This window comes from Aptenodytes patagonicus, chromosome 1, assembly GCF_965638725.1.
Source record: "Aptenodytes patagonicus chromosome 1, bAptPat1.pri.cur, whole genome shotgun sequence".
NCBI lineage: Eukaryota > Metazoa > Chordata > Aves > Sphenisciformes > Spheniscidae > Aptenodytes > Aptenodytes patagonicus.
Window position 1 is genome coordinate 116,258,680 of NC_134949.1, and position 24,029 is coordinate 116,282,708.

Sequence of the window (24,029 nt, forward strand, 5' to 3'; positions counted from 1 at the left end):
TAAATTCTACATAAATTTTTCAACAATAAGAATAATATAATTTATTCTATTTTGTGTCAAAAACCTTGGGATAAACCTCAAGGTTTCACATAAATAATTCACTCTATTCCTCCTCACTGCTTTTCATAAACAGCAGGTATTTAGCAAAAGCAGTTTTCAGAGCCCATCAGTCCACTGCTGTGAAATCCAAAAAGTCTCCATGCTCAGGTGGGGCCTCCTAACTTCAGAGTCTGTTAGCTTGTCTTCAGTAAAGGGATGCAAAAGAGGAATGGGAATCTATTTTGCCTTTTAAATATTTATATGAAGCTGGCAACAGTTAACAGGTGTAAAATATTCTACCTTCTTTACTGCAGTGAACGATTACCTCAAATAAAAAACAAGTTATCACTGTGTCCAAATCAGTGTCATTTCTGTTTTTCAGCGAGCAAAGAATGTAAGGCTGGCAGTACAAGTAAATGAAAGAGTCAGCTTTCCCTGAAACTTGCCTCCCTTCAATTCCTGTCAGCCAAAACCCATAGTTATTTGCAGAGGAAGGAAAAGAGCGTAAGTATAAACAGGCCCAGAGTTAAATAGGGCCTTGGCAGGAATAAGAGCAACTGTCCAATGCCATTCAGAAAGTTAGGCTCAAGGAGGTGTGTTCATGCTGAACGGATTATGTTTTTTATTTTTTACGAAAAGATTGTGGAAAGAGACATTGTCCTCACTGTAAGAAAGGAAAAGTTGTAAATTTTGCATTCATCTAACTGAATAACACAACTGAAAAAGGGGGGAATGCCTGAATCTGACATTTTCTACCATGTACAGCATTCCCTATATCTGGTATATTCTAGTTACAAAGTGAAAGCATTCTCACATTTGAGAGCAGGCAGAGAAAGACTGATAAGAGTTTAAATTGCAACAGTACAAGTGAATGCCATGTGCAAGCTTTCGCAGCACTTGTGTGTCTAGTGAAACACCTAGCCCTCTGAAATTGTTGCAGATTAAATAAATATCTGTAAGTGAAACCCCTAGGAAACTAACGCTTGGGAAAGTCAAACCTCCGAGTTTAGATTCAATTCATTGATTTGAAAGCTTTGTCCCCACTTTGCAATGCATTATACTTGAGTATAAATCTTACTTGATCATTCCTAGGAGGTGCAGAAATATCATTATCCCTATTGTAAAAATAAGACTAGAGATACTTACAGATAAAAGAAGACCTATTTAAGAAATTTGTGGTAAAGTTTAAGTGAGAAGTAAGATCTGCAACCTACTATACGCTACCACACAGTCTTAGTAGAACTCTCCTTTCAATCTTCCCTTTTTTTTGCCTTTTTTATTTAAAAAAAAGAACAAAAAGCCCAGATTGTTTTGTCTACATGATGTCATCTGCAGAGTGAGACTGCTATTGTTTACTCACTTCCGCAAAGGCACACATGAAATTAAATCAGGTCATACAGAGGAAATATTTTAGAGAAACTGAGTCTAACACAGGGTCAAAATGAGGTTTGGATAGTTTTTTGACAATACATGAAAAATAGCTTAGAAATGTAATAAAAACACATAAAAGAATGAAACCTCACTTCTCTCACAAATATTTAAAACAGATAATGATACAGCATATTATTTCCAGAAGGAGGTATACAAAATGTCTCTAAATATGAATAATTTGTACATAAATCTTTTATTCTTTCTTAAATCCTTTCAACTTTTTATGTTCTTTGCAGCACCCCTCTAAACATCCCACTGTTTGTTGCTATCTTTCCAGTGCTCAGGTGTCTGGAACTTTATTTAATATTCCATTTGTGCTTACGCTAAAGCCAGAGAGAAACAGACTATTAGTCCTTTTCTGCATGACAAGACCTGCACATGTCAGAATTGTTCTGGGGTTTTATAAGCCATACCACACCATAAACAGGTCCAATTTGTGCCCTGCTATCTTCCTTCCATCCAATTTAACAGTATTGCTTTGGGTAGCTTGCATCTTTCCATATTAAAACTCTGTTGCCTCTTTTCTGTCTCTATTCCCAGGCTGTCTTTCTGCACTTTTTTGCACTTGTCTAAAGCTTATTCAGCATACTGTCCATCAAGTTTAGAATTGTTTGAAAGCATTAGTAACATTAGCATTACTTTCTCTGCCAGATTACTGAAAAAAAAAGAAAAAATCAGCCAAGAAAACACCACTTCTGCAGCACTCTTTGGGTTCTTCTCTTCATTTCCATATGATGTCATTTATCATAATCTTTTTTTGGCAGATCAGCACTTCTCCTTCACAGCAGGCAAGGATTTGTATATATCTGATCCCTTCTGTGGTGCCTCCCATCTCTACTTAACGCTAAACAGCTATTCTTCTGCCAAAGGACTTTTCTCCTTTTCTGAAGCCCTATTTGCCGTGAGTATCCCATTTCTGTGATAAGTGCTTTCTGCCTAAAAGGATCCTGAATCAGTAGGAATCTCCATACATGATTTTGAAAGAGATTGCTGGCTGGCACCCTTGCCTAGGCTAGTTCGTTGCCGAACTACATCAAGATAAACTTCCTGTATTTGCCTACTATTAGCACATCTGTTATTTAGATTCACCAAAGGCTGTATGTGCTATTTCAACGTGCAGAAGAAAGATTAGCATTCTGCCCAAAAGGGAGTGAAATGATGTCTTGGAAGAGAGAGGAAGGTATAGCATAAACAGGCAGATAAGTCTCAGGAGCTTCTGGGAAATACTGACTTTAAGAAGCAGTATTGCAGTTGGAGTCAGTGGACAAACGCATACCGTAAGCGTGCTGAGCTGGGACTGCTAACGTCCTGTAGAGGGGCACAAACTCCTGCCCAGCTGTGAGTGTCAGTGTGTGGCAATGAAGGGCAACATCCCAAGCAAAAGTCTGAAGACCAACAGTAGAGAACTGTTTCGTGACTGCTGATGGCAGTCCTCAGTCAGATTAAATCCTTCGAGAGAGGACTTTTAGCTCACACTTTACAAAGTAGCGATGAGTATGTCTCAGAGTTAATTGCTGTGTTACAGCCTAATAAAGCCAGATACCTTGCCTCTTGGGTTTCTTTCTGCTCACCTCAGTCAAGCTGGGAGCTACTAAACCACATTCTCCAGAAGAATGAAAGGTGTCTGTCCTGGTTTCGGCAGGGATAGAGTTAATGTCCTTCCTAGTAGCTGGTACAGCTACTCTATCCCTGCCGAAACCAGGACAGTATCTTAATATATTTGACCTTCCACTGGATGTTTTACCAACCATAATGTCTGAGTGACCACAGACAACTACTTTTTTGTGAGCTGGGAGTTCAACAGTGGTATGTGTTTTCTGCAGCGTTCTGTTTAAGGTGCCCAATTTCTGTAATTGTCTTATTCAAAGATGAGTAGCTGCCCTAAGTATAACCTAAATAACCTTATCCACTAGGTATTTTATAGATATTTTCTTAAGGATGACACAATATTTAAAATCTAAAGGAACTGTTACCAACCCATTTTTGAAGAGCACTGGACTTGTGAGACAAAAAACTATTTTTAGAGTGAAAATTAAAGTAGCAAACACTATCTCTGACTTTTAATAATGTGTTTATTTGCTTGGAAGTTCATGCTTACAGATTTAAAAAATAAAATCAAAAGGTTAATTTCTTTAGCTATTTCAGGAGAAATGACAAATAATTTTGGATATATGTTATTTGGTGTAATCTGCATATAAACAAAGAAAAAGAAATTGCTTCATGCTTACTCCACTGAAACGACACATCAGCTATTTGGGTGCTGTTTTATAACTCCAGAGGATTTATTAAAAAGGCATAAAGAAATATCTAATACTAAGCTTTAAGGACTGATACATTCTTCCTAATCCATCCAAGTCATGGACTTTAGTGGGATCTGGACTTTTTGGTATGACAAAAAGACTGCTTGCCTAGGTCAGGTCCAGGTAGCTACTCTTCCTATGATGCAGTAATTCCTTGCTGATTTACATGAGTGGAGGGAAAGTATAGAGGTGCAGCAATTCATTCATACAGAACAGAATGCTAGAGAGGAGTGAAAGTACATGATTGATTTTATACACTTAGATTTAAAATCTTAGGTCACTGGGTTATGCCTTCTCATACTGCAGCTCAGATGAACACGTGATGATGAGCATGAGTTACCTCAGTTCTGCAATCAACACAGCTACAGAGGAATGGTCACCCATTAGGGTTAACTGCCTGTGTATTTGCTCAGGCTCCCAGGCAGGTTTTGCTGCCCAAAAGAGAACTTTTTTAGTGTGGTTAACATTACCTTAGTTCATTCTAACAGAAGTACTTCTGTGTCACTAAATCAGTAGAGTTTTGACTATCAATCACTTAACTTCTGATCATAGATAGGACCACACAGCATCAACAAGTTCTAATTTTTTTAATATTAAAAAATGAGAATAATTTAAAAATATCAAGTCAAATTCGGTATTACTATACTGGGAAATTTTACAGAGTTTAAAAAGAAAATATTTTAAAGGTTGCATTGGTACAAAAGGCATCAAAACAGACTTCTTGCAACATGGTAAGTAGCTGTTCTCTCTTAAAAGCAGAAGAGTTCTGGTTCTTACTGTCCTGCTCTCAACATACTCACATGAATTAAAAAAAATAAAGTTTATTGTAAGTGCAGCTGGTTGAGCTGTATTAAACATTAAGAGAACAAACTAAGGGAGATGGAATAGTATAATGGCATGAACATTAAAGACAAATTAGCTGGCTGAATAAGCCCAAGAGGCAATGAAATAGGCCTGGTCTATAATAAATGCCAGTTTCATTATTGGAACATAAAACAGGACTCTTCAAAAATCACGATCAGGAAAAATAACAATAAACATCTGCTCAAATTGTGGCAGCATGAAGGAAGAGAGATGTAAATGTATGTCAACAGCTACAGGAATCAGATACAGAAACAGGTGAACAGCTTTGACATAACTGTTAAGATTTTCTCCAAAGACAGAATCTCTAAAAGCCTTTTTTGAGTCAAAAACTGTGAGGTTGTAATGGAGACATCTACATCCCTATTGTGCTTTGAGCACAACTGTGTCAGCCTTCATCTACAGACTGGCAAGAGGAATTAGGAAAGGCATAGGAACTGCAAAAAACATATCCTTCAGGTCTGGCTCTTGCTTAAATTCCCTTATCCACGCATTTGGAAGATGTCCATTTCAGTGGCTGCCGGTGGTCTGGAAGGAAGTCATCACAGTCCTGGACTTTTGCTCTTGAGAGACAGAATGATTTGGAGCCAAATGAAAAGCAAAACAGCTCTTTCAATACTTAAAGGGGGCTTACAAGAAAAATGGGGACAGACTTTTTAGTAGGGTCTGTTGTGACAGGACAACGGGTAATGGTTTTAAACTAACGGGGGGTAGATTCAGAAATAAGGAAGAAATTTTTTACACTGAGGGGTAACACTGGCACAGGTTGCCCAGAGAGGTGGTAGATGTCCCATCCCTGGAAACATTCCAGGTCAGGCTGGACGGGGCTCTGAGCAACCTGATCTAGTTGAAGATGTCCCTGCCCACAGCAGGGGGGTTGGACTAGATGACCTTTAAAGGTCCCTTCCAACCCAAACTATTCTATGATTCTATGATTCTCTCAGGTATCAAAAGGACTTTAGGTCACTGTGGTAAATAAAAATGTATACCCAAGTAATTTCCATACATGACATTTGTAAACACTTTGGTTGTTTTCTGCTCTTTATAATTTATTTCTTTTTCATCCTTGCACTGCTTTTTTTCCCATGCAAAGTACCTCTTTCTCTCCTCCCAAACTGCTTTCTCTAACCCCTGCTTCAGAAAACTTTCCTCCTGCCTGTAGGAATTAGAAGACTCTCCAATGTTCTCAGCATAATGCTTCTGGGGCTTAAACTAATGAAAACATAGAAACCAGGAAGAAGGCAGCTGGTGTCACCAAATGCAATAAATGTAAGATTGTGACTCAGAGTGGAGCAGTCAAAGACATGAATGTAAACCAGACAGAAACTTCCTTGGCATGGAGTTTGGAAACAGACAATGTTTAGGTCTGTGGGTAGGCAGCAGTAGGCTTTAGTAAATACTGAGGACATACTGTAGAGAGTAAGTACCTGGTAGGGTTGGAGATGTGCCAAGTCTGCATTAATCTGTGATTCTTTTCTCTCCAGGTTAACTTTTGACTTCATGTCAGAAGTCAGACCAGCTCCCCCGGTTAAACACTTTCCTCAATTATTTAGATCTGAACGTTGGGATTCCCACATCATAACTATTGTAAATAAGTACCAAACTCAACAGCATCAAAGAGTATTGTCTTATCCAAGAGTTTATTAACAAGATAAAAATCTACTACTACTATGAACAATTTTAATTGATCAAGAAAGAGGTACAAGGATCTACCAGCTTTGATGTCCTTTCTGATGCAAAGGAACAAATAGAAGGAACAAATACGATGCTATGCTTCTTTATTGAATTTGTTAAAACAAGTACACACACACACACACACATCCCCCTTTCTTTAAACTTTTTTCCCCAGTTTTCTAAATGTAATTCTTCAAAGGCAAACACAAGTTGTTGAAATCTTACTTTAAGCATCTTGGGCAAATGTCCAATCGCATTTCTATATGGCAAGATCTATATTATGTATAGATAGCACTAATATTCCCTAATTATTGCAATTTAGACTTTGCTACTGTAATTTTCTTTAAATACAGTGTTCTCTATAAATATGTATCTCCCCTACTGTAAGACACATTTCTACTCTTTTTCATCCTCTCATTTTTCTTATTCACTTAAAGAATATAAGATAAAGTGTGAAGTGTGGCATAAAACCACTTTGGGGGGGGGGGGGGGAACAACACAACAACTATATTCTGAACACTTTTTATGCAAATGCAATTATATTGTAAGCTTATTAAATGATGTGACTTGCAAGAGTAAAAGTCTCTGTGAAATCATCCTAGCTGAGGCCAACCAGATTTAAACTGAGAACGGAGCTCTGCATATGTCAACTTATTTCTGAATAAATTAATCTGGTTTAAACAATAGGATCAAATCTCAAGCTACACAAATAATGACACCAAATCTGAGATTCTTATAGTAAGTGGATCAAACCCAGAGAAAAATGTCATCCTAGTTAATCTAATCTAGTTTATTGTTTTAGTGTAACAGGAGCTCCACATCTCTTTAAACATATTTAAAAGAGATTATGAGAAAAGGAGATTTAAAACATTAATAGGATTGAAGCAGACGGAAAAAACTCCTTTTTGTTCTCATGAGCTGATGCGGGGTGGTGGGGTGGGGAATAAAAGAATGTACTGCCAAGAAATATATTTTTAACTCTATTTCTAACCTTGCAGAACTCAAAGTTTAAAACTGTGCAGACTGATAAACATACAGCCACATTTCTTTGTTAAGTGGCTCATCTCAGAATACCACAGAAAAGACTACATTTGGAGAAATGAACACAGTCCCTCTTTCTTCTCTCCAGTCAATCTAGTTTTTCTGCCAGCATGTGAGAAATCAAGACCATTTCAAGTGCTTTTTACAATGATTTTTCTAAAATAAAAATGATACACCTTTTATTAGCAAGCCCACCTTAAGCTAGCCTAGAAAATTACATGGAAGCTACCTCCCACCACAACTCTGATTTTGTGGGCCTTGATGGAGTGCAAGGGAAGAATGAGGATAAACTGCAGGATTCTGCAAGAGTGAAGGAGACCGTAGCTTCTCACTTTGGAAGGAGAGCGTAAAGGTGAGAGCACAGCGCATGTTCTGCATCACTACCTGAGCCCAGAGACATAAGATATACGCCAGACTAAACTACCTTTTCTTCAGGCTGCTTCCATCTAGGTACTCCTGTTCAGTTCACCACTGCAGACTTCCTCCTGAAAAATAACATCATCAGAGGCACATTCATCTCCTGTTTGGAGAGGCACATTCATCTCTCTTTCTCATGAGACCTGCCTATATCCGATTTTCTTGTTTGTTTGTTTCAGTTTGGCTGGATCACAGGATGTGGCTGGAATGAACCTCAGGAGATTATCTACTCCAATATCTTGCCTAAAGCAGGGTCACCTATAAGATCATACCAGTTTATCCAGGGCTTTATCCAGTCAGGTCTAGAAAACATCCAAGGGTGGAGATTGTATCCATACAAGTTTTTCACTATAACCTCTTTCTCTCTTTTGTTTCTGTTTCTGTCCATTGTCTCTCATTCTCGCACTATGCAACCCTGAGGCTGGCCCTATCATCTCAGTGACCCATCCTGTCAGAACAGACAGGCAGCCCCCCCTTCGAAGCTATCCGTTCTCCAGACTGAACAAGCCTCAGATCCCTCATCTTCAACCACCTCTGTCCCCTGACCTCTCTTCAGTTGATCAACATCTTTCTTGTATTGAGGTACCCAAGCTGTCCACAGTATCTAGATGTGGTCTAACGAGTGTTGGGCAACGATGGATAATCCCTTCCCTCAATCTATTGGCTGTGCTCCTGTTGATACAACCCAGGATGCTGCTGGCTGTCTCTGCTGCCAGGGCAGGCTGCTGGCTCACACTCAGCTCACTCTCAGCCCAAGACCCCAGTCCTATTGACAGAGCTGCTCTCCAGTCTGCCTTGTTGTCAGAGGCACTTCCTGCCTGTAGACAAGTGTAGAAACTTTCTGCTGTTCCTCACAAATAAGGCAATTTGGTCTCAGTTGCACCTGACCTGCAATCTGGACTCTCTGGGTGCAACTTGCATATTTATGTTTTTAATTTGGAGTAGGAGGGTGCCTTTGGAATAAGTTTCTTGAACTTCAACATCCACTGAACTTTGGCTCACATTGCAGAGTGGCCTCCTAGCGTGCCAACAGGATTCTTTTTGGATGAAAACTAGTGGATAGGTGAACTTCAGGAGCTTGCTAAGTGCATTCTAGCTGCTTATGGATATTCACGCCACAAGACCACACTAGAGTTTGCCTGAAGTCAAAACTCCAAAACTGAGCACCAGTTCTTCTGCTTGAGAAAACTGTTCCTAGAGGCCCTGAGTACTAGCTAATATATACCTATTGTTTCCTTCAAAGCTTGGTATTTATCATTACAAATGGGAAAGAAACTAAAAATCAAGGGTTTGCAAGAGACTGGGGTCTTTTTGGAGCATGACAATTCTTTGGTATCACAGTGACAGAAGTTCATGGTCTGATGAATATGACCTTTTATTTCTGTAGTCAAAAAAAGTTATTGAGAAACAGTTATTTCTCTACATATTTTTTCCCCTTCTGTAGGCAGAAACAATCAAATGTAGTAAAACAGTATTATTGCTCTGTTGGTGCAAATCCTAGAAAACCTAGTTATCTGAAATATAACACTGTTAACACATGTTGAAAGGTATAATGCAAAATGAAATGTAAAGCCTAGAGATTATGTTTTACAACTACTGTTTTAAGCTGCTCTGTTTTCCCCAAAAAACATCACAACTGAAGGAGATGCAGAATTGACCTGTTACAAACTTTTTCCTATTGCCATCCCTCTGCTCTGGGGAAAGAAAGATGCTTTCCTTAAGTCAACTGTAGAACTTCAGGGAAGAGTAAGTTATTTTAACTATTTTGGTGTTTGCAAAAAGACACAAATCTCACATAAATCTATTTTCTTTTATTTCTACATAAAACATAACTTATAAGTGAAGATTAAAGGAATTACATTTATTTAGTTTAAAGAGGTGACACTTAGGAAGGAACATGATAACTCTACATAAATAGTTAAAGTGCCATAATATGAGAGAAAAGAAGAGCTAGTCACACTGAGCATTAGTCATAAAACAAGGAATAATGGGCTGAGTTAGAAGGGTAAATTTACCTTGGTTGTTACAAGAACTTCCTGAGAAAAAGGACAATCAGAGCATAGAAAGACTTCTCTTGTGAAATAGTTATTGCACAATCCTTGGAGATATTAAAGGTAAGATTAAAAAGCTATCTGTAAAATATTGTGAGTTTTCAGATACTGAACTGGATGACCAATAACATCCTTTCAAATATACTTGTAGTGGGTTGATCTTGGCTGGATGCCAGGTGCCCACCAAGTCACTCTATTACTCCCCCTCCTCAACAGGATGGGAGGAGAAAATATGACAAAAAGCTCGTGGGTCGAGATAAGGACTCAGAGATCACTCACCAGTTACCACTACAGGCAAAACAGACTCACCTTGGGGAAATTAATAACAGAGTAGGATGATGAGAAATAAGAACAAATCTAAAAAAACCTTCCCCCCACTCCTCCCTTCTTCCCAGGCTCAGCTTCGCTCCTGACTCTTCTACCTCCTCCCCCTGAGCAGCACGGTGGGATGGGGAATGGACGTTGCGGTCAGTTCATAATGCTTGTCTCTGCCACTCCTTCCTCCTCACGCTCTTCCCCTGGTCCAGCACGGGGTCCTACCCACAGGAGACAGTCCTTCATGGCTTTCTCCAATGTGGCCCTTCCCACAGGCTGCAGTTCTTCAAGAACTGCTCTGGCATGTGTTCTTTCCACAGGTTACAGTTCTTCAGGAATGGACTGCTCCAGTGTGAATCCCCCACGGGGTCACAGGTCCTGCCCAAAACCTGATCCTGCATGGGTTCCTCTCCATGGGACATAGATCCTGCCAGAAGCCTGCTCCTGCGTGGCCATTCCATGGGCTGCAGCTTTCCTCAGGATATATCCACCTGCTGCAGCGTGGGGTCCTCCATGGGATGCAGGGGGGCAGCCTGCGTCACCATGGTCTTCTCTGGGGGCTGCAGGAGAATGACTGCTCTGGCGCCTGGAGCACCTCCTCCCCCTCCTTCTTCACCAACCTTGGTGTCTGCAAGACTATTTCTCCCACATATTTTCACTCCCCTCTTTCAGCTGCTGTTGCACAGTGTTTTTTCCCCTTCTTAAATATGTTATTACAGAGACATTACCAACGTTGCTGAGTGGCTCAACTTTGGCTAGTGGTGGGTCCGCTTTGGAGCCAGCTGAAACTGGCTCTGTTGGACATGGGGGCAGCTTCTGGTGTCTTCTCACAAAAGCCACCCCTGCAGCCCCTCTGCTATCAAAATCTTGCCATGTGTCGTGGTTTAATTTCAGTCGGCAACTAAGCACCACACAGCCGCTCGCTCACTCCCCCCCACCCCCAGTGGGATGGGGGAGAGAACTGGAAAAGCACAAGTGAGAAAAACTCGTGGGTTGAGATGAAAAAACAGTTTAATAATTGAAATAAAATTATAATAATAATATGATAATAATAATAATACACAAAACAAGTGATGCACAGTACAATTGCTCACCACCTGCCAAACAATGCCCAGCCAGTCCCCGAGCAGCGGCCCCCCCCCGGCCAGCTTTCCCCAGTTTATGTACTGAGCATGACGTCACATGGTATGGAATGTCCCTTTGGCCAGTTTGGCTGTGCCCCCTCCCAGCTTCTTGTGCACCTCCAGCCTTCTCAGTCGGTAGAGCATGGGAAACTGAAAAGTCCTTGGCTAGTGTAAGCATTACCTAGCAACAACTAAAACATCGTTGCGTTATCAACTTTGTTCTCATCCTAAATCCAAAACACAGCACTGTACCAGCTACTAGGAAGAAAATTAACTCTATCCCTGCCGAAACCAGGACAATATCCACCCCTTATTCTATACCATCTGCGTCATGCTCAAGTCTCATATTTGCCAGTACATTTTCATTAATCACCACCCCCTTTTTTATATATATATATATACACACATATATACACACACACACACACACACACAGAGATATCATTCCCTTCGTCTGTGGGCCATCCCTCTAAAATGTTCGGTGAGTTCATTTAGTCCATGACTTTGGGCTCCATCTGTCGTAATAATCTTTCAGGGCAGGAAAAATGGAGATGGTATGTGGTGTTGGATTGTTTCATGTTGAAGTCAGTTCTGGTACCATCATCACTGTGCGTTGCTTGGTTTCACTGAAGTTATTCTTCATTAGTCTGGGTGACTCTTATTTTAATAACATTAGTATGGCATATAATATTATTAGTATGATTAGTATATCTGTGTATTATTAGTATAACTATTATAATTATAATTAGTACTTAACATCACATAATTCAGATCATTGGCTATTCTCACCCAAAATCAAATCCCCTTGAGGTACACATCGGACTTCCCCATCCTTCCGCATTATCCACCAAGTGCACCCAGGTCCTTGAGCAAAAGCAATCCCACGGATGGGTCTGCCTCTGCCTGAGGCAGGAATAACCCAGACTGTCTTCCCCAGCATATTTTTTATGTGCACTACAGGAACTTTATTCCCATCTACAGTACGTAAAAGTTCTGACTGGGCAGGGCCTGCCCGATTGGCAGATCCCCAAGTGTTGACTAACCAGGTGGCCTTTGCTAAATGCGTATCCCAATGTTTGCATGTCCCGCCACCCATTGCTCTCAGTGTAGTCTTTAACAGTCCATTGTATCGTTCAATTTTCCCAGAGGCTGGTGCATGATGGGGGATGTGATACACCCACTCAACGCCGTGCTCTTTGGCCCAGGTGTCTATGAGGTTGTTTCAGAAAGGAGTCCCGTTGTCTGACTCAATTCTTTCTGGGGTGCCATGTCGCCATAGGACTTGCTTTTCAAGGCCCAGGATAGTGTTCCGGGCAGTGGCATGGGGCACAGGATATGTTTCCAGCCATCCGGTGGTTGCCTCCACCATTGTAAGCACGTGGCGCTTGCCTTGGTGGGTTTGTGGGAGTGTGATATAATCAATCTGCCAGGCCTCCCCATATTGATATTTCAGCCATCGTCCTCCATACCAGAGAGGCTTTAACCGCTTGGCTTCCTTGATTGCAGCGCATGTTTCGCATTCATGGATAACCTGGGCTATAGTGTCCATGGTCAAGTCCACCCCTCGATCACGAGCCCATCTGTATGTTGCATCTCTTCCTTGGTGACCTGAGGTGTCATGGGCCCACCGAGCTAGAAATAATTCACCCTTATGTTGCCAGTCCAGATCCACCTGAGCCACTTCAACCTTAGCAGCCTGATCCACCTGCTGGTTGTTTTGATGTTCTTCAGTGGCCCGACTCTTGGGTACGTGAGCATCTACGTGACGGACTTTTACAACCAGGTTCTCCACCTGGGCAGCAGTATCTTGCCACAATGCAGCAGCCCAGATGGGTTTGCCTCTGCGCTACCAGTTGTTCTGCTTCCATTGCTGCAACCACCCCCACAGGGCATTTGCTACCATCCATGAGTCAGTATAGAGACAGAGCACTGGCCACTTTTCTCGGTCAGCAATGTCTAAAGCCAGCTGGATGGCCTTTACTTCTGCAAATTGGCTCGATTCACCTTCTCCTTCAGCAGTTTCTACATCCTGTCACATAGGACTCCATACAGCAGCTTTCCACCTCCGATGCTTTCCCACAAGACGACAGGACCCATCTGTGAACAGGGCATATTGCTTCTCATTTTCTGGTAGTTCATTATACATTGGGGCCTCCTCAGCACGCGTAACCTCCTCTTCTGGCAATATTCCAAAATCTTTGCCTTCTGGCCAATCGATGATCACTTCCAGGATTCCTGGGCAACTGGGGTTTCCTATTCGAGCCTGTTGTGTGATCAGTGCGACCCACTTACTCCATGTAGCATCAGTTGCATGATGTGTACAGGGGATCCTCCCTCTGAACATCCAGCCTAGCACCAGCAGTCGGCGTGCCAGGAGGAGCTGTGCTTCAGTGCCGATCACTTCTGAAGCAGCTCGAAAAAAAATTAAACCCAATACAATGCTATTTCACAATACTATGGAAAAAAAAAAAAGGTGGATGCTTAAAAATATCCAGAGGTGGAGGAGCACCAACTCCCTCCTTGCTGAAATCAAGCTGTTCTAATAAGGGAAAGGAAAAATGCCACGCAAAATGCAATAATCTTTCTGACAGTTAATTTAATTTGTAATCTGCTTTAGGTATGATTAAAACTGTATTGACTTACTTCTAAGATACTTGTATCTAATTCTACTGCACTAAGTAAATTTTTCTACTGAAGAAAAATGAAGCCATACAAGCTACAGGTTCAGACCCCCCCACACTCACCCCTCGTGTTTGTGGGAGAGAAAAAGTTGAATAAGGCACATTAAGACAGTTCTGTATTCAGGAGAAAGACTGAAGATTTACCCATACCTTCTTTCCTCACCTTTAGATTTTCTCTGGCAAATCAACAAGACTTAGTCCTGGACTTTTCTGGTAGTAGGGATGCATATGAGTCTCTAAGAACCTGCAAGCTGGAACAGCTTCTTAACAAATTATACATAAATAAGTGGAATTTCCTGGGAACAAACACATAAATACAGCATATACCATTTTCTTCAGCCTACGGTTTTGGTTTATGAAAGCAAAATTAAGTTCTAGTCACTGAGGGAATAAAATAAGGATATAATTTCAGGTATTAACATGTGGTTAACCCCCCCAGTCATATGTACAAGGTCCCGGTCTCTGACTGAGAAAATAAGCACATGTCTGGCCACATGATATGAAGGTGCCAAAAAAACCCCCAACCTGTCTGCCTTTTAGTTTGGTTTTGTTGAAATTACAGATGTTAAAGATTAAGCTTCATGGTTGTAATGGATTAGCAAATTTTCTTCTCCAGTTCACAGTCCCTCACAACTGCCCAGGGAACTACAGAATAGCTTGACAAGCTGTGATTGACACAGGGTCATGGAGCCAGACTGACCATGATGATACAGATCCTTGAGATCCAAAAAGATTTGTAAGAAAAGAACAAGACAAAATTCAAATATTTTTAGTTTCATAGTGTGAGAGATCTGATAGGTTTGCACGCACTTCAGCTACTTTGGCCATCAGCAGTAGTGATATAACACTTAGACTAGGAAAGGCCGGAGGACCCAGCTTTGCAGGTTCAGAATTAGGGTGATGTCACTTCCCCCCAGGTTCTTGTTATTTGCTCATTACAGTTTGCATTGGGTTTATGTGGCAAGGTGTTGGCAGCAGGGGTCTGCAGGGGTGGTCCCTGTGAGAAAAGGCCAGGGGCTGCCCCATGCTGAACACAGCCGGTTCCAGCCAGCTCCAATGGACACACTGCTGGCCAAAGCTGAACCCATCAGCCAAGCTGGACAGAGAGAGGAGGGGGAAACTGTGAGAAACAGCCCTGTTGACAACAAGGCGAGAGAAGGAGGAGGGGGAGGACATGCTTCAGGTGCCCCAGCAGGAGCAGAGATTCCCCTGCAACCCCTGGAGGAGACCATGGTGAAGCATGTATTTCCCTGCAACCTGGGTAAAGAGCAGGGTGGAGCAGGTGGATATTTCCTGAAGGAACAGCACCTTGTGGAGAGCCTACACTGGAGCACGTTTATCCTGAAGGACTGCAGCCCATAGGAAGGACCCGTGCTGAAGCAGGGGAAAAGTTTGAGGAGGAAGGAGTGGCAGAGAGGACCTGTTATGGGCTGATCACAACCCCCCATTCCCCATGTCCCTCTGTTGCTTGAGAGGGGAGGAGGTAGAGGAGTTGGAGATGAAGGAGTGAAGTTGGGCCTGAAAAAAGGGGGGGCTGGGAAAGCTGTTTTAGCTTTTGTCTTTGTTTATCACCATCCAAATCTGTTTTAATTGACAATAAATTAACTTTCCTCAAGTTTAGTCTGTTTTGCCCATTATGGTAATCAGTAAATGATCTCCCTGTCTTTATCTCGACCCATGAGATTTTCCATCTTATTTTCTCCCCTTATCCTGTTGAGGAGGGGGAGTGAGAGAGTGGCTGGCTGGGCATCTGGCAGGTGGGCAAGGTAAACCACAATTAAACATATGATAAGCATAATTAACTAATACAATGTTATACAATAGAGCTAAGATGTATTAGCTGCATTCAGATGAATTCATTACATTCAATTTTTGTTACTGCCACCGGTAATCCAGTAGCAAAACTTTAATCCACTATATTTTATCTTCTGGTTTTGAGGACTTTTTATGCTTCTATGCTTCCTTTCCGTATACTTGTTTCATTGTAGTGTCAACTGTTCTCTCTGCCTTGTCCTCAGAACACAGGGTGCATCCAAAAGTGCTGTACAGTTTACTCAACAGAAGCAAGACGAGTGCAAACAACATTTCTCCTGAATTACTGTTTCACTGTGTTATCCAAAGCTCCAGCTTATATAATTCAGTAAGATCATCAGTTTTCCACCATGAACAATGACTGCCAGGATCACCACTAGGTAATAAATTATGTAAGACTTATTAACAGTTCACATATTTTTTGTTAGATTTATACTGCCATTTTGTATTTTGGTGTGAGGATCAGAAACCTCGTAGCATATGTCAGTTCCCTATTTTTTGTTCTGCTTTACATAACCTTCTTAAGTGGACTAATAAAGTCCAAAAAAAAAAAAGATGTGCAAATAAAAATATTAAGTGAGCCAGTTAAACTGAAGGTCCAGTTTTTTAAACTGGTTGTTAAATCATTCATAAGCTGTATAGATGTCTTAGATCCAAATTAGGCCTTAAATAAATTTACTGAAGATAAAAAGAAAAAAAAAATTGGGAACATAGTACACAAAGAGTTTACATATTTTAATTGCTACGTCTACTAGACTACACTGAAGGTCCAAAGAAGTAGAAATAATGCTAATATAGTTTACTAATTTTTCAGGATTTGCTTGAACTATTGTGCTTGAATCTTGTATTACCATTGCATTTCTACTGGGCATAGTTTTTCAGATCCATTTTATATACTGAAGTGCAGCATTTATTTTATCCACTGTAATTCACAGTTGCCTTATTTTTCTTCAGGTGACTGGATCAGGTGCACCCTCCTCAAGGAAAAGGGAGATCATCCTTGCCCTGGGAAACAACAGAGCCTGCCTAGACAAAAGGTTTCAAAGACTGTAGAGAGCTGGGAGGCTGAAGCAAAGAGCAGACTACAGACTGTCAGATTTCATAGGTGAAGAAGGAGCTTCCTGTGACCAGAGGGGACTACTAGTCAGGGACTGTTGTAATTCAAACTCTGCAATTTGGATAAAAGTAAGTTTGGAAAGTAAAATGCTTGTTCTTAGGGTGTGAAATAAGAGGTTTGTGCATCTCTTCATAACCATTCTTCTTGTACTTTAAGTTTTCTTTATTCAAATATTAGTTATCTATTTATTTTTCCATACATAACGGCTTTTCTGAGCTGAAAATCCTTTTGGTTGTCTGTGAGGAGCTTTTATCACGTAATATCCACCTCAAAGTTGTGAAGAGTTGGGGTTTTTGTTTCACAAAGAAATGGAAAAAACCCTACATATTTTGAAAGAATTTATACTCTTAACCTTTATAAAAATTAATTGAAAACTTCAGAATATTAGCATAAACTGTGCTGATACTAATGCTTTTAGAGTCTCCCTGGGACATTGCATGACTTCATTATTTTCACAAAACAGACAGTAGTTTACTTACACCCCCCTCCCTGCTCACAGCTTTCTTATGGGAGTGGTTCCAGGAAACTGGCCTATGTGACATTATCAACAAAGGTGATCGTATCTCGGGCAAGGGAGATATTAAGTAATTGGGGAAGAAAAAAACAAGGAGAAGTTTGTCAAGTTGTTGAAGCCACTGAAGGAGAAGGTGAGTCAAGTCAGTTTGCAGAAGTGAAAGCCATCCAACTAGCCCTAGAGATTGCTGAATGAGAAAAGTGGCCAGTACTCTATCTCTATACTGACTCCTGGATGGTGGCTAATGGCCTATGGGGGTGGCTACAGCAGTGGAAGAAGACCAACTGGCAGCGCAGGGGTAAACCCATCTGGGCTGCTGCATTGTGGCAGGACATCACTGCCCAGGGAGAAAACATCACTCTAAAGGTATGTCATGTAGTTGCATCGCTCCCTAGATGTCCCAGTATTTCGTGGGCCCATCGAGCTACCAATAGCTCACCCTTATGCTCCCAGTCCAGGTCCACCTGAGCTTCTTGAATTTTGACAGCCTTGTCTACCTGTTCATTGTTTCAATGTCCTTCAGTGGTGCTGCTTTTGGGCATGTGAGCATCTACATGGTGGGTTTACCCTGTGCTGCCAATTGGTCTTCTTCCACTGCTGTAGCCATCCCCATACGGCATTCGCCATGTAGCGCTGGTTGCATGATGTGTAGAGGGGATGCAACATACAGATGGGCTTGTGATCGAGGGGTGGACCTGACCATGGATGCCATCACACAGGTCACTCATAAATGTGAAACGTGTACTGCAATCAAACAATCCACATGAGTAAAGTATCCTTGGAACAGAGGGCCGTGGCTAGGTTTTTGATACGGTGAGGCCTGACAAATTGACTATGTTGGACCACAGCCACGAACACACCAGGGCAAGTGCTACATACGCACCATGGTGGAAGCAACTACCGGTTGGCTAGAAACATATCCTGTAAACCATGCCATTGCCTGAAACACCATCTTAGGCCTTGAAAGGCAAATTTTGTGGCGACATGGTACCCCAGAAAGAATTGAATCAGACAATGGGACTCATTTCTAAAATAACCTCATAAACTCCCGGGCCAAGAAACACAGCACTGAGTGGGTGTATCACATCCCCTATCACCCACAAGCCTCTGGAAAGACTGAGAGAGATAATGGACTGCTAAAGACTATGTTGAGAGCATTAGACAATAGGGCATGGAAACACTGGGAGATAAATTTATCAGAAGCCACCTGGCTGGTTAATACCAGAGGATCTGCTAACCATTCTGGTCCTGCCCAAACAAAACCCCTACATACTGTGGGAGGAGATAAGGTCCCCATAGGGCACAAAGGGAAGTGGCTGGGGAAGGCGGTGTGGATTGCTTCTCCCATGGGAAAAGGCAAACCCATTCATGGGATTGTCTTCACTCAAGGACCTGGGTGTACTTGGTGGGTAATGTGGAAGGATGGGGAGACCCAGTGTGTGCCTCAAGGAGATTTATCCTTGGAGGAAAAATAATCTGTGATGTGAGATGTATGTTGTAGGAAGTAATGTAGCAGGAACAACATGAACCGATGAAGAGTGAGTTTTGCAAGGAACTGGGCAAGTGCAGTGATGAACCAAACCAAGCTGGTGTTGGCACCCAACAATTGAACATGCTGCTTCTCCTGTCCTGAACACCCATTTTGACAGATGGGGCCCACGTCATAGCCTGTTCTTATAAACATTTGGAGGAGTGGAGGAAGCCCATGGAATGGAAGAATAATATCTATCTGTTAAAGGACAGGGAATAGTAGTTAATGAGAATGTATAAATCTGCATGTTGGGTATAAAGATGGTTTACGTATGTACTATAAGTTGTAAGTGTTGGTAAGAAGGGATTTCAGTAATAAGAATTAAATACAATGGGATGGTTAGGAGATATTTATATATGTATTAAATTATGTGGGACCTAAGCATGATGTAAATGGTATGGAATAAAGGGTGGAGATTTTATTGGGTCTGGCTGAGATGGAATTAATTTTCCCCATGGCAGCCCTCATAATGCTGTGCTTTGTATTTATAGCTAGAAAGGTGTTGAAAACACACCAGTGTTTTGGCTACTGCTGAGCAGTGTTCACACAGCATCAGGGCCGTCTCTCCAACATTCTCCCCCTCACCCCCAAAAGTCAGTAGGCTGGCGGTGGGCAAGAGCTTGGGAGGGGGCATAGCCGGGACAACTGACCCAAGCTGACCAAAGGGATATTCCAGACCATATGACATCTGCTCAGCAATAAGAGCTAAGAGAAAGGAGGAGGGGAGGGGGCATTCATCATTAAGGCATTTGTCTTCCAGAGCAACCGCTATGCGTACTGAAGCCCTGCTTCCCAAGCAGTGGCTGGACATTGCCTGCTGATGGGAAGTATACAGTGAATCTTTTGGTTTTCCTTTGCTTCCATGCATAGCCTTTGCTTACTCTTTATTAAACTGCCTTTATCTTGTCCCATGAGTTCTTTTGGTTTTACCTTATTTTATTCCCCCCTGTCAGGCTGAGGAGGGGAGTGATAGAGCGGCTTGGTGGGCACCTGGTGGCCAGCCAAGGCCAACCCACCACAAAGGCCATACTGCCCCACCCCTCCATTGAGTGCTTGGGGCCAGGCCACACATATAAGGACACACTCACCCACCCCTGGCCGATGGCAGACACTGCCTCTACTGCACGGTGAAGGCAGGCAGCAGCTGACATGGGGTCAGTGGGCTGCTGCCCCTCACAGACCCAGGGAAGACAACCGGTGGTGACTGTTAGCAGCGTTCGGTGGCCGACAATGCGCTCCCCATGCCTTCAGCCACGAGGTGGGATGGTGCGGGCTGGAGGTCTGTGGCACCCAGCTGCCCCTTGCCCTGCCGGGGCCCAGTGCAGGCCCCCGGCAGCCCTGCGCAGAAGGAGGAGCACGGGCAGGAGCCAGAGACATTGCGAGCTGAGCTGGAGGGTGAGCATCTCCGCTCCCACGAGCTGCGCCACTGGACCCACCCTGAAGGCCCTCCTGGGCACCAGGGCCATCAGGAGATGCAGAGCTCTTGCTCCCCTGATAGAAACTGGACCCGAGCCCTGGCAGCGGCCAGCCACCAGTTTGAGGCTCAGTCTTTCTGGCTGGCACTACAGGAGAAGCCACAGCGCTGGGCAGCAGGCAACATGCCAGGCTGTGGTGGATGCTCTGCTGCAGGTGCCAGAGCCTGTGGGGGAAGATTTGGTGCTTCCTGGCAACACACACAGCCGGCTGCTGGAGCAGAAGCCCTGCCTGCAGTGTGCCCTGGAAGACCTGGAGGGGCAACGCAGTGCCCTGGAGATGGAGAACCACCTCCTGAGGAAGGGAAGATCTCTGGAAGCGTACAAGGAGGCAGAGAGGCTCCAGCAGAAAAGTGCTAAGCTAGCTGCCCTCACCGAGCAGCTGAAAGAAAGATGTAGGCATCTTGCAGGAGACCATCGAGCACCTGATGAATCCTCCAGTGCCACTGCCCATCCAAAGCACCACTGAGGAACTGGGCGTGAAATCCTTGCCTCAGGAGAGGGCTGGAGAAAGGAGAGAGCCTGCAAGAACTTTGCTGGCACAGGACAAGCAGAATGAAGGTTCATGGAAGGTGGCTGAGGAGCTTCAGGCCCAACTGGCTGCAGACAAAGAGGGCTCATATTATGTGAGCACCCTCAGACAAAGGTGTGAGGAGTTAGAGGTGCAGCTTATGGAGATGATGGATGAAAACACCAGACTGGCGGAAGAAAATTCTCACCTCCGTGGGCAGATGCGCTGGGCAGAAAAGGTTCAAGCTGAAAATGCTGACCCAAAGGGGCAACTAACGCTTGTGGTAGAGAAGCAAAATTCTGCCACCCAAGCCATCAGCTGTCTTCAAACCTGACTGGAAGATGGTGAGCACAAACTGAAAGCCATGAGAGAAATGGCAGAAAGAAGGCAACAGCTGGAGAAGGAAGGCAAGGAGACAAAGTCAGTGTTGCAGAGGAAAGAAAAAGAAGATGAGTTTTTGCAGCATGCTCAGACAGAAGGAAAAAGGGAACACCAAGAAGACATGCAACTGTTTTGAGCCCAGGTGAGTGAGCTGGAGAATCGGTTTCAGAGCCCCTCAGAGTCAGCTTGGGCAGAGGACAGACCTGGGTCCTGCCTTCTTTCAGAGGAGGACCCCACAAGTGAGACAGAGGAACTGGAAGCAGACAAACTGTCTGTCATCCTGCAGGCTCTGGGGCAACAAGCAGGAAAGCTTCAAACATTCATAGCTCAATACAGCTATGATCCTTTTGATGGTCCCAGTCAGCAGCCTGAACTAGAGCTTCCTCTAACTGCTGGACAATGTTTATATCTTTGGACAAGTGAATGAAGACAGTTAGTATGTGGGAGAGCTGGCGGACGGCAGAAGAGGATTCATCCCCTCCAATTGTGTCAAAGAGCTTTCAGATGACAACCTGGAAAACAAGGACTGGAATGATCCTTGTTATTATCTTTTCAGTCTCTCGCCTATTTTGGAAGAAGATGAAGAGGATCTAGATGTGGATGTCGGGGGCTAAAAAGCACAGAAACAATGGATTATAATAAACATAGCCTATACGACCTTCCAGAATATCTGCAGAAGTGAATTTATCCTTAAAAGGGATTTGGTTTAGACTTGTAGATTTGTTAGAATTTGGGGACCTCTGGAGGGCAGCAGGAGCCTCCAACGGGCCCCAGCAAAGCCCGGCTGTGGTCCCAGAGCACTGTGGAGAGTAATTAGGGTCCTGCAAAGGCCCTTGCAAAGCCCAGAGGAGGCCCCGGGGGACTCTGGAGGGTAATTAGGGCTCCACATGGGCCCCTGCAGAGCCCAGCAAAGGCCCCTGGGGCTTTCCAGAGGGCAACTCTGCCGTGTCAGAGCACCGCTGCTGTTGGCAGTGATGGGGACCGTCCTGTCGGGGATGGCTGCTCTGCATGTCCTCGCTGTGAGGAGCAGAGAGCGGAGAGAAGCGAAACAGCAAGTGGCACTGCCCAAGGGACCGTCCACACTCTCATCGGTCACGCACCAGGAAAGGATGTTTGCGGGGCACCTCGAACCCACCGCTGCCCCTGCACTCGCAGCCTGGAAGGAAGCTGAATGAACGGGATGGGCTTGGCCAGGGCTTTCCAGCGTGTCCCCACGTCCCTTCCCCAGCCCAAGCCGGCCCTGCAGGTCTTTTGGCTCAGAGATGCTTCTGCTGGCTTCCTGCGAGTGTTGCCCATTAAAGCACTTCTGAGTGTGAAGCCTGGTGCCTTGCTGCACAACTGCTAGTGGAGCACACCTCATGAAGCATAGATGAACTGTTAACAGTTTTCATCCTTGCAGTAAAGTTAGGGGAAGAGGTTAAGAAAGTCTAGGAGGTGATAGCAGCCCAGGTAAAGATCACTAATTGGCTTTATACATGGAGCAACTGAAAGAGATTGGCCTGGGTTCATGTGAGCAATGAGGTCACTGGTGACTTATGCCAGCCAGCTCAGTTAGAAAGCAGGTAATAGTGAACACAATAGCCTCTTGGGATGAACATCCATATCCAGAGGTTTGGTATAGGAGTCCGGGCTTATGGTGAAACTGTGACATGTAGGTGCTGCACTGTCAGCCCACACATGCCAAAATGTTGGAAACGAGTGTACTTTTGCCCTGGTTCACAACTGGACTGTGGGAGCCTGTTTGTGTTCTGCACAGCATATGAGAGTGTGCCATAGATTAGAAACCTTGCAATTGAAACTGCAACCTCCCTGCTGTGCATACCTTGCTTAATAATTAATTTTCAAATTGTATGTCACTAAGTGGTGTAGTTCTGTTCTTGAGACTCTCCACCTCTGAATTCCCCTGTGACAGCTATAACTCCAGATATGGTAATATTTTTCCAGTATTTTGCTGGTAATGATATTTTGCGAATCCTTTTTCTAAAAATGTCTAATATTTCACATAATCTTCTGCAGCCTTCAATAATCTTAGTGGCATATTGTAGCACCCCAGTATGATGTTCTTTACAAGTATTCTCAGAAGCCATGTATTTGCTTACACACTCCATCTGCTCTGTATGCATTTTCTGTGGTTCTTCTTTACACTTCAGCTGATTTCATTAGTATTCTCTGCTATAATAGTCAGTTTTGGCACAAAGTGTTTCAATTCTTTCACTGGATTTACTCGTCTTCTGTTTTTTCCTAGCTGCTCATTGGTATCAATCCCTTTGAATCTTAGCTTCACAGTTTAATTCCTGGAGTACATTATGACTTCTGATGTAGGGGCAAGGAAGAGTTTTTTTGTTTTGTTTTGTTTGTTGTTGTTTTTTTTTTTTTTTAATAAAGATATATCCATACTATTATATTAGAAGTTGAAGGTTAGTTGAGAACTAATCTCAAATTTGAAAATGAAATAGGTTTGTATACAAATATACACTTTTATAGCATGCTAATTTCTGGTATGTCCTCTTGCTATAGACATTATAGTTCAACATCATTGATCATTTTATACTAGAACTTTGTTAAAAAAAAAAAAAAAAAAACAAACCACTTTACATAGTTCATACAGTTTCACATTAGATCCATACCAGAACTTTGATAAAAATGAAACTTTGTATTACATGATATAGCTGACAGCAGACTGTTTATTAGGAGTGAAAATTTACTTTTTAATGATAGATAAAACTAAGGTCAATTTCACACTTAGTTTGTGAATAA